We start from the raw sequence: 14,530 nt of genomic DNA on the forward strand, positions 1-14,530 counted from the left end.
GTGGATTCTTCATTTGCTCTGATGGGCACAGACCCCTGGGGCTGGTGCCGTCCACCCAGTGACAGAGTCAGATGACAAAGGGTCTGCAAACATGAACAGAAAACCACTTCAAAAGGTCAGAATGTTACGACCTTTTTATTGCCATAGGGCAGAAACAAGGCCTGCTTGTTTATTTATTAATTTATTGTGTTCATTTATATTATTTGGGACACCAGTGGGGGCTTTTCATTGATCTCTCATAGAAACAGACATCTAAAAAGTGAGGAAGCATAAGCCTGAAAGAGAATTTGAGAGGAGGTCCTTTAGACATAGAACCAAAAAAGGTTTTTAGCAAGGGTTTTTCATTTTATCTTCTTTTTAAAAATAGCTTTGTTAATGTACAACTTACATGCCATAAAATTCACTCATTTTTAAGTATAAATTCAATGATTTCTAGTAATTCACAAAGTCATGCAACTATTACCACAATATGGTTTTAGAACATTTCCATCACCGCTCCCCTGCAGCTGCATTCGTTCCGCATTCCCACTACCAGCCTCAGACAACCGCTAACTTCCTCCTATCTCTATAGGTTTGCCCTTTCTGGACATTTCATATAAATGGAGTCATATAATACATATTATATGATGTCATATAATACATGGAGTCATATAATACATGGGTTTTTTTGTCTGGCTTCTTTCACTTAGTAGAATGCTTTTGAGGTGATCCATGTTGTAGTTTGCTCTTTTTTTAATGACTTTTAAAACATATATATTTATTTATTTGGCTGTGCCGGGTCTTAGTTGCAGTGTGCAGGATATTCATTGCCCCGTGCGGGATCTTTTAGTTGCAGCATGCGGGATCTAGTTACCAGACCAGTGATCAAATCCAGGCCCCCTGCATTGGGAGCATGAAGTCTTAACCACTAGACCACCAGGGAAGTCCCTTGCTTTTTTTTTTTTTTTTAATTGCTGTAAAATTAGGCATTACATGGCTAACCCTCATTTTGCTTATCCATTCACCCACTGATGGACATTTGGGTTGTTTCCACTTTGGGGCAATCATGAATAGTGCTGCTCTGAATGTTCACAAACAACTGTTCATGCAGGGCAAGGGCTCTGTAGACAATGCTGAATTCTCCTTCCTCACCTCAGAGAGGCAAGCTCTTTCTTGGAAGAAAATGTACCCAGGCCTCCGGGTGAACCTTGCTTGACAATGATGGATAGAGTGTTAAGATTTATCCGCTACTCCTGAGAAGGCAGATTGATACACGGATGTCAGAAGGTCTCAGTCCCTGTATAAGGGATTTTCGCATGTTTCCCTTAATAAGGTGGGACAAGAGCCAGGTGGGACCAATTAGTCCTTTCCTGGATTGATACACAGTAGTCCCCCCCTTGTTAGTGGGGCATATGTTCCAAGACCCCAGGTGGATGCCTGAAACCACAGACAGTACCAAGCCCTCTATACACTATGTTTTTCCTATACATACATATGATAAAGTTTAATTTATAAATTAGGCAGAGTAAGAGATTAATAACAATAATAAAACAGAACAATTTTAACAATATACTGTAACAAGAGTCATATGAATGTGGTCTCTCTCTAAAAATATCTTATTTTACAAATTTAATGCCTTTTCCACTTTTTTTTTTTTTAGATGTTGGGGTAGGAGTTAATTAATTAATTTATTTATTTTTGCTGTGTTGGGTCTTCGTTCCTGTGCGAGGGCTTTCTCTAGTTGTGGCAAGCGGGGACCACTCTTCATTGCAGTGCGCGGGCCTCTCACTATCGCGGCCTCTCTTGTTGCGGATCACAGGCTCCAGACGCACAGGCTCAGTAGTTGCGGCTGACGGGCCCAGCTGCTCTGCGGCATGTGGGATCTTCCCAGACCAGGGCTCGAACCTGTGTCCCCTGCATTAGCAGGCAGATTCTCAACCACTGTGTCACCAGGGAAGCCCCCTGCCTTTTCCACCTTTAAGCACTTATACACTGTGGCTGTAACTTTTTCAGTTTGAGGTGTAACAGCAAAACTAGTGCAGATTTATTTTTTAATTCTTCACAATTTTGTGGATAGAAGATTCATTCTTACTGTAGATCTTAGCAAGCTAGGCATACAATTTTTTTCTTCCTTTGTTAAGTCAAGGACTTCCACCTTTCCACTTAAAAGAAGCACTTTACAGCTGCTCTTTGGCACATCTGAATTGCCAGCAACACGAATTGCACCTTGGGGGTCATTATTAAGTAAAATAAGGGTTACTGGAACACAAGCACTGAGATACCCCAACAGTCCATCTGATAACCGAGCTGCTACTAAGTGACTAATGGGTGGGACATGATGGACAAAAGGATGATTCTCAGCCTAGAGGACGGAATCAGATGGCGCGAGATTTTATCACACTTCTCCGCATAGCATGCAATATAAAACAGATGAAGTGTTTATTTCTGGAATTTTTCATTTAATATTTTTGAATCACCGTTGACCCCTGGTAACTGAAACCACAGATAAGTGAGGACGACTGTATAAAAATGTCTGGAAAAACCTCTTTTCTCACCGGGGTTGCTATAGTGAAAAACTAAGGTTGGTGTCCATTACTGCTACTTGTCCACTGTATGGAGGGAGACTGTCGGCAGAATTCATTCATTCATTCAACAAAATCACTGAGTGCTTTCTACATGCTCAGTAGTACTCTAGGTACTAGGGATATAGGTATGGGAGAAAAAGACAAAAAACAAACATGAAAACAAACCCTGAGATCAGAAAGCTTACTTCTAGTTGGAGAGACAGGCCATAAAAATATGAAAACTATAGTCACAAGGTGATATGTATTATGGGGAAAATTTAAGCAGAGCAAAGGAATAGGGTGTTCTTGGCAGAATGCAAAGGTTGCTATTTTAAAGAGGAAAGTCAGAAAGGTCAGATTAAAAAGGTGACATTTGAGCCAAACCTGAAGCAGGTTGTGGTATCTAATGCTGTCTACCAAATTACCACAGCCTTAGCTGCTATAAAACAACATTTATGGGACTTCCCTGGTGGTCCAGTGAAGAATCCACCTTGCAATGCAGGGGATGCGGGTTCAATCCCTGGTCAGGTAACTAATATCCCACATGCCACGGGGCAACTAACCCCCTGCGCTGCAACTACTGAGCACGCGAGCCACAGCTAGAGAGCCCGTGTGCCACAAACTACAGAGCCCACGTGCTCTGCAGCCTGTGCACCACAACTGGAGAGAAGCTTGCCTGCCACAGTGAAAGATCCCATGTGCTGCAACTAAGACCCAATGTAGTCAATAAATAAATAAATATTTTTTTGAAAAAGAATTTAAAAGCAAGTAAGAGTTCATCAAGGCTGCTAAATAGATCAATCTACTAAAAGCAATCCATTTGTATACATCTGCCACAAACATCTAAAAAATAAAAAATTTTTTAAAAACCCCACACATTTATAATCTCACAGTTTCTGTGTGTCAGGGCGCTAAGCATGGCTTAGCTGGACCCTCTGCTTCAGGGTCTCTCACAATCAAGGCATCGACTGGGGTTGGGGGTCTCACCAAAAGGCTCAGCTGCGGGAGGATCTGCTTCCAAGCTCACATGGTTGTTGTCAGAATTTCAGTTCCTCTAGGGCTATTGGACTAAGGGTCTCAGTTCCTAGATAAGCACCCCTCATTTACTTGCCATGTGGGTCTCTCCAACATGGCAACTTGGGTCATCAAAGCCAGCAAGGAAAAGCATCTGTTACCAAGGCAGAAATTACTGCCTTATGTAACCTAATCACAGAATTGATGTCTCATTGCCTGTGATTGGTCCCGCCCATACTCAATGGTAGGAGATTATGAAAGGGTGTCAATACCAGGAAGCAGGATCACTACGGACCATCCTAGAAGCTGCCCGTCCTAGAGATGAAAGAGTGAGTCATGGGGGACCCCAGGGGGAAGAGTGTAACAGGCAGAAGGAATAAATGCAGAGGTCCTGGGTGGGAGCTTGCCTGGGGTGTTCAGGGAACAGCAAGGTGGCCAGTGTGGCTGGAGTACAGCGAGCAAGGTGTAGGGGAGAAGAGACGAGCACAGCAGGGCAGGTAATGGGGGCCAGGTTAGGTGGGGCATTTTGACTTTGACTTTTTTTTTTTTTTTTTTAGCGGTACATGGGACTCTCATTGTTGCGGCCTCTCCCGCTGCAGAGCACAGGCTCCGGACGCGCAGACTCAGCGGCCATGGCTCACGGGCCCAGCCGCTCCGCGACATGCGGGATCCTCCCGGACCGGGGCACGAACCTGTGTCCCCTGCATCGGCAGGCGGACTCTCAACCACTGCGCCACCAGGGAAGTCCCTGACTTTTACTTTAAATGAGAAGGTAGTCATTGGAGGGTTTTAAGCAGAGGAATGACATGAGCTGAATTGTTCTGGATCCTCGATACTCAAACTTTGGTCCATGGACTAGTAGTAGCAGCAGCACTTAAAGCGCATTAGAAATGAAGAATCTCAGGCCCCACCCTAGACCTACTGCATCAGAAATTGTATTTAATAAGACCCCCAGGTTAGTGGAACACACAGTAGTGGCATCAGAATCACCTGGATCATTTGTTGAACCATAGCTTGTTGGTCCCCGTTAACTCCCAGAGTTTCTGATTCAGTAAATGTGGGAGGTGGTCTGAGATCCTGCGTTTCTAACAATATCCCAAATGATGCCTGCTGCTGCTGGTCCAGGGACCCTGCTTTTAGAACCGCTGGTCTACGGTGTGCCCAGTGCCAGGGCTCAGGGCCGAGTAAGACAAAATCCCTGTCTTGAAGTGGCTCACAGCTTCAGGCCTTTCTCTGGCCTCTGCGGGGAGACAACACATCAGATCCAAAGCTCTTTCCTTGCCGTAAATCCTAGGAAGGTAGATTTTATATGCTGCCCCTTGAAATCACATTAGTGATGTACGCTCATGACTACCCTGGTGTCCTGTTTTATTTCTGCAGTTAAATCCCATCTCCGTTTCTCCTAGCCATGGCAGACAGAGGGAACAGGTGGTCACCATCTCCCTGCTAATAACTCTTCATATATTTGCAGCCCATTATTAAATTGCCCTCAGATTTTCCTTCTTCAAGGCTAAATAATTAGCTACCCTTTTCTGAATCACGGGGAGGAGAGGGTTTGGCTGACTATAGCTACCAGCCTTAGTCAGGAGCATATGTGGTAGAAATTCTTGAACCAGTGTAAGGGCTGGAGGTATTATGGGTTGGGGACTTCAGTGGGGTTTCAAAGGCTAGGCCTTCAGATTCCTTCATCTGAGCAAGACCCTTAGAAGTGATGCCAGCAGACAGCATGCAAGATAAGGAGATGTCCAGTGGGATGCAGGGATCAGCTGGAGGTCAAGCATCACCGGTGAGTCAAACATCTTGAGGGATTATGGACACCGTCAGGCCTACCCCTGCCTCCATGCAATCTTCCACCTGATCCTTTCTAGCCAATGGAACGACACTCATGGGGCAGCCTGGCTGCTGGTGACCATCTTCCTCGGTAGGAAGTGTGTGACCAGCATAAAGATGATGTTCTTTTTTTTTTAATTAATTAATTTTATTCTTGGCTGCATTGGGTCTTTGTTGCTGCGTGTAGGCTTTCTCTAGTTGCAGCGAGCAGGGGCTACTCTTCCGTGCGGTGTGCGGGCTTCTCATTGCGGTGGCCTCTCTTGTTGCGGAGCACGGGCTCTAGGCGCGTGGGCTGCAGTAGTTGTGGCACTCGGGCTCAGTAGTTGTGGCACACGGGCTTAGGTGCTCCACGGCATGTGGGATCTTCCCAGACCAGGGCTTGAACCTGTGTCCCTTGCATTGGCAGGTGGATTCTTAACCACTGCGCCACCAGGGAAGTCCAAAGATGATGTTATAGTGTGCGGAGGTCAAGGTCAAACTTTAGACCACCTGCATCAGCCTACCGTAGGAGGCCTGTTAGGAAATGCAGATCCCCCAGACCCCACTGCACCAGAATCTCTGCTGAGGAGTCTGAGAATGGGAAATTAACAAGACAGCCCCCATCCTGCTCTTCTGTGCAGTCAGGTTTGAGAATGAATGTCCTAGTGTGTGATACAGCTCTCCTTCTTCTCCTTTTTGGCCATGAACAGAAAAGGACAATGGTTCAGGGTAAACAAAGCATCTAGTACAGCGACTAGTAAAAATAGTGATTTGTCTGTGTAGTGTGTATATATTTTGAAAATAAAAAATAGTAATAGCTAGCATTTCTTGAGACCCTCCTTGGTGGCAGGCACTGTGCTAAGGGATGAATCCTCACTTCCATGAAATAGTGGCTGTTAGCATCCCATTCATGGAGGAGGGAGGTGAGGCGCACAGAGAGACAGGTGTGAAGTCACACAGCTTCTAAGTGGCAGGTGGTACGACTTAGACCCCGGCCCGGCTCACTCCAGAGGTCAGGATTTTTTTTTTTTTTTTTTTTTTTTTGCGGTACGCGGGCCTCTCACTGTTGTGGCCTCTCCCGTTGCGGAGCACAGGCTCTGGACGCGCAGGCTCAGCGGCCGTGGCTCACGGGCCCAGCCGCTCCGCGGTATTTGGGATCTTCCCGGACCGGGGCACGAACCCGTGTCCCCTGCATTGGCAGGCGCACTCTCAACCACTGCGCCACCAGGGAAGCCCAGAGGTCAGGATTTTAACCTCCACATTATCCCTTCCTCCCCCCCTGAAATACTCTTCCCTTCCAACTGTAAAATAGGGAAAGAGGCACCGTGGCTGCAGATTAAATGTATGCTATGGGGGAAAGAAGCCACTAGTTTTGAACTATGAGCTGGTGTTTCACATGCATTTTTCTCATTGGCCCCATCTCACACCTGCCCTGGGAGGAAAGCATTATACCCTTTCTGCAGGTGAGGAAAACTGAGGTTCCCAGGATTAAATGGCTTGCCTGAGGCCACACAGTTACTATGTAGGTGAGGTTGGACTTGAAGCTATCAAACCACACTACCCCTGGTGAGGATGGAGATGAAAGGGGTCTGGCTCCAATGCAGGGTCACTCAGAGGGTTGCTCTGTTATGTCAGCCCTGGGGCCGCCTTTCCTATTTCCAGACCAGCTATTTAATTAGCCTGGAGCCTTCTTACTTCCGTGGTGTTCAGAAACACTGCCCAGGGTTACGGGCACAGCTAAAACAGGAGCTAAATGGCATGTTCTGGAAGCTGTATAATTAAAATTGACTCGGGAGACAATGCCGTCAGCCTGTATGGCAGAAATAGAAAGTCACCTAACCAGAATGTGTGTTGCCCATATGGATGCCAGTGACTGCTTTTGCTGTTCTGGTGCTTTTTAGTTATAATAGGTATCGTGGGGTCTGTGGTTTGCAGTGCCAACTCCAACTACCTTCTTAAGGATGCTGAAGAGAAAACCATTATTATGTGCCTGTGTCTGCCATCCAGGGCTGGGTCTCTGAGGGGAGAATGTGAGAGGCCAGGTTCCTTGTAGACCCTGTAGACTGAGATGAGCCTGGGAGTGCCACCAGGAGGTGACTGAAGCCTCATCTCCTGATCTTCAACTCTGAGTGTCTTTCTGCATTAGGAGGGGCTGAACTCTGGAACCATCGAAACTGCCCATTGGGCATCTACACTTGGATGTTCCACTGCTGTATCATTGTGCGCATTTTTGTCTCCTGTAATCTCTTACAGAACCCCTCCTGCCCCTCTCTGGGTCCTTATGGGGTCATGGCTAATGATACCCACATATGTCTGGTCACCTGGTCCAGGCTGACTCAAGCAGAGTGCTGGGTCCTCTGGAAACGCTGCCTGGTCCAGAGGTAGGCATGTGACCTAAGCAGGACCATTTAGAGGTTTTCCCTAAGATTTCATACAAAGCCTCTCTTCCTTTTGGAGCATAAACTGTTAAAATATAAGCTTAGGGCACTAGTGGCCATTTTTCTGCCATGTGAAGCAAACTTACTCCAGGGGGAAAAATAATCCAATGTTCAGAGAGAAGGTACGGAGAGAGAGTGAGTCCTCATGACTTCACCGCATCCCTAAATCCAGACATCTCTGTGGGATTTGCCCTTGGCCTTCCAAGTTAATAAGCCCATCAGCTCTTTTTCGCTCAAGCTGGATTGAACTGGGTTTCTTTCAGGAACCCTAGACAATACACATCTGAGGTTCAACATAACCAAACACAAAACCCCAATTCCTCCCCCCGCAAACCTGCCCTCCTCCAGCCTCCCCTGCCTTCCACACCTCATCACTGCTTATTCAGTTTCGGCCACTGATTCATTGCCATGACCTTGGTTCAGACTCACACTGCTTCTTACCCAGATTGCTGCAACAGCCTCCCTGCCTTCAGGCTTGTCTACTCGGTGCTTACAGATACACAGACAGACAGACAGACACACACACACACACACACACAGACACGCCAGAAATCTGTCTCAGCCTGACCCTTCCTGCTCTTCTATGGGGTAACTCACAAGGCTGCCAGACTACCTGGCCCCTGGTCCCTCCTACCTGTTGAATTTCAGCTGGTACCACCCTCCCCTCACTTCAGCTAGAGAGCTACTTGGAGTTCCCACTCTCACCTCTAAGCTAATGTACATGCGACCTCCAGGGGTTCTTAATCCTTTCTCTGCCATGGACCCCTCTGCCAGTCTGTGGAAGCCTATAGACCCCACCTCAAAATAATGTCTTTTCAATCATAGAGCAGGATACATGGAATTATAATGAAATTATAATATATTGATATACCTTTATCAAAATATTAAAACCAATTTAAATTTAACTATGGTAATGCATGTGCTTCTTCAATAATGCATTAAATAGAAAGACCTAGTGTGGAGGCCTAATAACTGCTGTAATTTTCAAACAGTAAAGAGTGTCAATGAAAAGTCAAGTTATAAGCAACAACTGTAATGTGATAGGAATATATGTGATTTCTACTGGTGACAAAGTCCCACGTCAGTGACCATGGAGATGTAACTTTATGCCTTTCTAAATTCATGGACTCCTCCACCCCAATTAAGCACCACTGGGCTCTAGAATAATCTCCCCATTTCGGTTCTTTGGGACTCAGCTTAAGGTCACCCCTCAGGAAGCCTTCTCTGACCCTCACCACACTAGGTTAGGGCCCCTCCTCAGTACCCCGACAGCCCCCTGGGTCTCCCTTTATCACACCACAGGTTACATGCAATTCCATGAATTTGTCAGTGTATTGGCCTGGGGGCCTCTCCGCCGAGACCCGTGAAGGTACCAGCTGCCTTATCCAACCAGGCACAGCCTTGGTCTGAGTCCAGGTTTCACCTCAAAGCTGGACCGCAGGTCCCCTGTTGGGCAGGTAGAGGCTCATAGAGCCTGGGACCCTGAAGTGACATTCCCCTGATGAATGACTTAGGACCGATTTCTTGTTCCTTCTTTCATTGGAGGCAGGATGGTGCAGCCCTAAAGAAATGGGCTTTACAGCTAACCAGATCTGCATTTTTCTCCTGTCTCTGTCACTTCTCACCTGTTTACCTTGGGCAACTCCCTTCCCCTTTCAGATCTTCAGCTTCCTCGCCTGTAATATGGGACGATGACAGTACCCACTTTGCAGGGCTCTGGTGAGGATTACACAAGGATGCACGTGAAGGGATCAGCCCTCGATCATAATAATGGCTCAAGAGTTGGAGGCACCCATATCAGCTATTGATACCATCCATTTGTTCATTCAACAAGCATTTATTAAGTGCCCATCGCATGCCGGTGCTTGACATACATGAAAGTATTTGATAATCCCAGAGGTAGGTTCTGTTATCCCCATTTAAAATAACCCCCTTCATTGGAGGAGGGGTGTTTGGTATTCTGAGACAGTTTTAAGTCTTTACCGATTAAGGTACCAAACTAACCCTAAGGATTTCATCCCCCTCCACCCAATATCCGGCACTATGCGGCAATGTGGGGCAGTGGCTAGGGAAGGATTTCCGTTTAAGGGGTCTAGGTTTGAATTCCAGCTCCTCGACGCTGTATAGATAGCCCCTGGGCAACTTCACTGCTTTGTGCCTCCTTTTTTTCTCATTTGAAAAGTGGGACAGTAATAGTGCCCACCTCAAGCATATCAAAGAATTAAAAGATTGAATTTGATGTAAAAGGTTTTAAAAGGTTTAAAGCCCTGCCTGGCACAGCCTCAAAAAGCTTAGCTATTCCTCATGAGAACACCTGGCTAACCCCTCCACCTCCCTCAAGTCCCCTCAAGGAGCACCTATCCCAGTGGGCACCCCTCCTCTGTGAAGCCCACTCCCGAACAAGCACACTTCCCATCGGTGTTAAAGAAACATTGTGGATACATACCATGAAGTTGTTAGGAGTACAGACCATGTGGGTTCAAATGCCAGTGTGACCAACTGGCAGCTGTCATGACTTGGTAGAGTGGCTTTACCTCTGTGCACCTCAGTTTCCCCATCCGTAAACTGGGGATAGTTGCAGCAGCTCCCTCAAAAAGTTAAGAGGAGTCAAGCACTCTGCTAGATGTACAGGAGTACGCAAGGCAGAGGAGGACAAGATGAAATGCTTGTGAAGGGTTGAGCACGGTGCCTGCGGAATTATAATCGCTCAACATGTGTTACATGCCATGTGCTACAAATGAAATAGTACATCATACTTAGAAATGTATATGTATGCTAGATATTTACACAAAATATTTACACATATGTATGTTACACCTTTTGTTTATAACTTCCGCATTAATTTTCTCATTTACTCCCACAAGACAGCCCTGGAGGAAAGGCAGGGCAGAGATTTTATGCTATTCTTACTGATGAAAAGACAGAGGCAGTGGGAGATTTAAAAAGCGGGTAAACTGGTGACTGGCAACTGGAGGTGACTGGCAACTGGAGATGGCTGGGCATTTTAAAAAGAGAACCGGCGAAGGGCAGTGTTCCACCTCATATCCCTCAGTGGAGACCCAGCCCCAGCTCTGCGGCCTTGGGGTGGGAGGACCGGTTTGGAGGAGGCCTCCATGCCCAGACCGTCCCAGCCACGAGGACTGGCAGGCTGGCGGGTGGATACGCCCGGGGGCGCACGCTCGCTGGCGTGGAGCTTCGAACGGGCAGAGACGCAGGACGCTGGGCGCGACGCTGGGTGGCGCTGCTGGGCCGTCCCGCGCCAGACCTGTTGCGCCCAGGGCGCAAGTCCGGCAGGTTTAGGGTAAAAGGACGCACCGATCTCTCCGCGCGCCCCTGCCACCCTGGCCGCTGTATCTCCCTCGGGGAGCCCAAGGCCCCACCTTAACTTGAGGCTCCCATTCGTTTGGGCTTTGCGTTCCTCACCGCAACAGTTCTAGGCGCGTCGGGGTGGGGGCGGGAATAAAGTTTTTCCAACCTGGTCTGGGAGAGGGCTGGATGGGGAGGACTCTCCCAGCTCCAGACTACAAGGTGGGCTGGACCGTGCCCCTTCGGCTTCACGGCTGCCTTGGAGGCCCTGCTCTTCGTAGGTGCCAGCCTCGGTGCCGACCGGATGGGCTGACCCGCGCACCGCCCCCTCCCACCCCGTTCCCCATCGCGGTCCCCTCCCCCGCCTCCGGCGCGCACGGGCCCCAGCGTCTCCGGCCCCGCCCGCGCAGGGGTCGCTGCAGTCTCCGTGGCTGCCCCGGGCTCCCTCCCCAGGCGCCCCGGCCTTAAGCAAGCCTGGGGAGCGCCTCGCGGGGAGCGCGGGACAGCGAGGGAGGCCGAGGCGGAGGCCCTGGGCGCCCGAGCTCTCCCAACCTGGGAGGCGGCCCCGACTCCGGGAGCCGGAACGCAGGGGAAGGCAAGGACGGGGCGGCCGACGGAGGGGCGGGAGCCGCTCATCAGCCACGCCAGTCACGTCTGGGGCCACCCGGCTGCCTTTTTCTTTCTTTCCCCCTTTGCTTTCTCCCCTCTCTCGGGTTGGCGAGGGCAAAGTGGCCGTGGCGGCGCCATGCCCGGGCCGGAGTGAGTGCGCGCGGGCGAAAATGGCGTACATTCAGGTAGGGCTGAGGCCGGGGGGCCAGGTCCGCGGTGTGGGTGAGGGGTGCCGCGCCCCCTGCGACTGTGAGCGCGCGGGAGGGAGGGCAGACGGCTGCGCTGCCACAAACTTGCCTGGAGAAAAAGGGTGTCTGAGCACAGGCTACCTGTGCAGCAGTGGGGGTTGCGCCCCAGGAGAAGAGGCTGGGGACCCCCGCACCCCAGGACGAAGAGCCCTAAGCGGACTCCTCACGCGTGCCCTCGCCTCCTGGGGAAGGAATGGGGGTGGGGCGGACTTTTCTTCTCCCTTCCCCCACCTCCTCCCTCTTGCACCCCTCCCCAGGGGAGGGGCCGCGGGCAGGGCGGCCCGGGGCGTGCCAGCCGCCCGGCCCGCCAGCTGCCGTTGCCTTGGTGACGGCTCCGGCTAATTGGCCGGCGGAGGGAGCCTGTTCCGGCCAGGAGGGACAAGGACGTCGTCTCTCCCGGGCACTGGGTGTTGAGCGGTGGGGGACCCACCAGAGGCGCGCTGGTGGTGTTGGGGGGCAGCCGATTACTTTGGGCCATTGCATTGGGGTCTGGGAGTTGTGGACCACCATCATCTTGGGCATACCCCCCAAGAATCCTTAGGCTGAAATAATTTACAAGCACCTTCTTTGCGGGGGGTGACGGGGCGCTGCTTGACTGAAAGACCTTTCTTCTCAATACATGGCGGGGAAGTGGCGACGGGTCAGCGCCAAGGTCATGCAGTCAGACCCGCTGAGCTGCTTGCTTCTGGGGTTGGCTCCTCTCAGCCTGGCAGAGAAGCCTCCAGGCTCCCACAGTCAGGGTGCATCTGGGCTCACGTCTCCCCTCGGCTACAGCTGGGGTTGCTGCTGGTCCCCTCGTCCCCCTTTGGCTCACGCATCCCCTCATCATGTCCTTAGACTTTTCCACCTGCCAGGAACTCTGCTCTGCCACCTAGGCCATAGCCTCCACATCCCTCTCCTGGCTTAGATTCGCTCCATTGACTTCTCTTTTATGGAATCCCTAGGTCATCTTTTCAAGTTCAATGAAGGTCACGTTTACTGTTCACCTACTGTGTGGATGTTGTCGGGAGGGGCGCTGTTCGACAGTTGCTCAACAGACACTTGGCTGATCACCTACTATGTATGGGCAGTGGGGACACAGCTGAGAAAGCAGCAGGTCCCTGCCCCTCAGAATGCACAGTGCAGTGAGAAAGGAACAATGTTAGAACCGGCTTCTACGGGGTCTTAATGACTGCCTTCAAGCACAGAGTAATTAAGTGACTTGCCCCAGGCCATACAGGTGCTTAGGGGTGGTGGTGAGGCCTAAAGGGGGGGCTGGTGGAGATCGGTGGGGGATTTGTTAAGCATCTGGTATGAGGATGGCCCGGTGATGTTGACTCTCCTCCTAGAACAAGGTGTTAAACTTTTTCTGTAAAGGGCTAGATAGTAAATACTTCTTTTTTCTTGGAGGGCTGCGTGGTCTGTGTCACAACCTCTTGACTCTGGCACTAAGCAGCCATAGACAGTAGTAAATTAATGGGCATGGCTATGTTTAAATAAAAGTCTGTGGACACTGAAACTGAATTTCATATACTTTGTATGAGTCAAGAAGTATTAATCTTTAAATTTCTTTTTCAACCAAATAAAAATATACAAACCATTCTTAGCTGGAGGGCCATAGAAAAACAGGCTGCAGGCTGGATTTGGTCTGCTAGCCATAGCTTGCACCCCCTGTTCTAGAATATCTGGGTTCTCCTCCTTCCTCCTTTTTTTTCTGGCTCGAATCAGTTCTCCTCCATTGGGTCAAACACATGAAACGGAGCCTCAAAGACTCGGCATGCCTGGGAGCCTCAGAGCATCTTCCCTTTCCTCTTTCTTCATCTTCCTTGGTTTCTCTTTGCCACCCTGATAGTCACCTTGCACCTGGGCCTTGAGAAAGCTGCGTGGTTGTACCTCATTGGGGCCCCTGAGGTGGCCTTGCCTCTGCTCATCATGGTTTTAGAAATGGTTCTCTTTGGATCACTACATACCCAAGAAACACTTCCCTGTGAGCCTGGATTGTTGTGAAAAAGCATCACTTTATCCTTGCACTTTACCATAAGCATTTTAAAGCACTTTCTCATGTAAGCCCCACGAGGGCATAGCTTTTTGCTGCATTGTTCACCTCACTGCTGTATTGGCCAGGACAGTCCCCGGTGCCTAGCAGGTTCCAACTGGACTTGACAAACCGTCTGGTTCTCATAAGCCACAGAAAGGGTTCAGATATTGTGCAGCTGGGCAGGACAAAGCATTTTCATAGTGTCCTAGCTTAGCCCTTCCACTAAAGAAAAGAGGTTAACTGAGGCTCAGAGTGCCCCCCCTGCCACCCCTACTTGCCCAAGTCACATGACTGGCCACTGGTGAGGCCAGGACTAGTGCTTCTTCACTCAGTTTCGTACGCTCCCCCTCACCCCCCTCCGTGTGATTAGTGCCCGAGACTTCGTTTGCCAAGCTGCAGTAAATCGCTTATCACTTCAAGGATTTTGAGTTTTTCATGAGCTGCGAACCACCTGTGCTGTTATTCACTTAATTTTTTTTCTATAAATGGACTTGCACTTTATTTTAACTTTAAAAAATAGTATGAAAAGGAATCTTTATGTTATTA

Source organism: Mesoplodon bidens, assembly GCF_964165515.1.
Source record: "Mesoplodon bidens genome assembly, chromosome: 15".
Lineage (NCBI taxonomy): Eukaryota > Metazoa > Chordata > Mammalia > Artiodactyla > Ziphiidae > Mesoplodon > Mesoplodon bidens.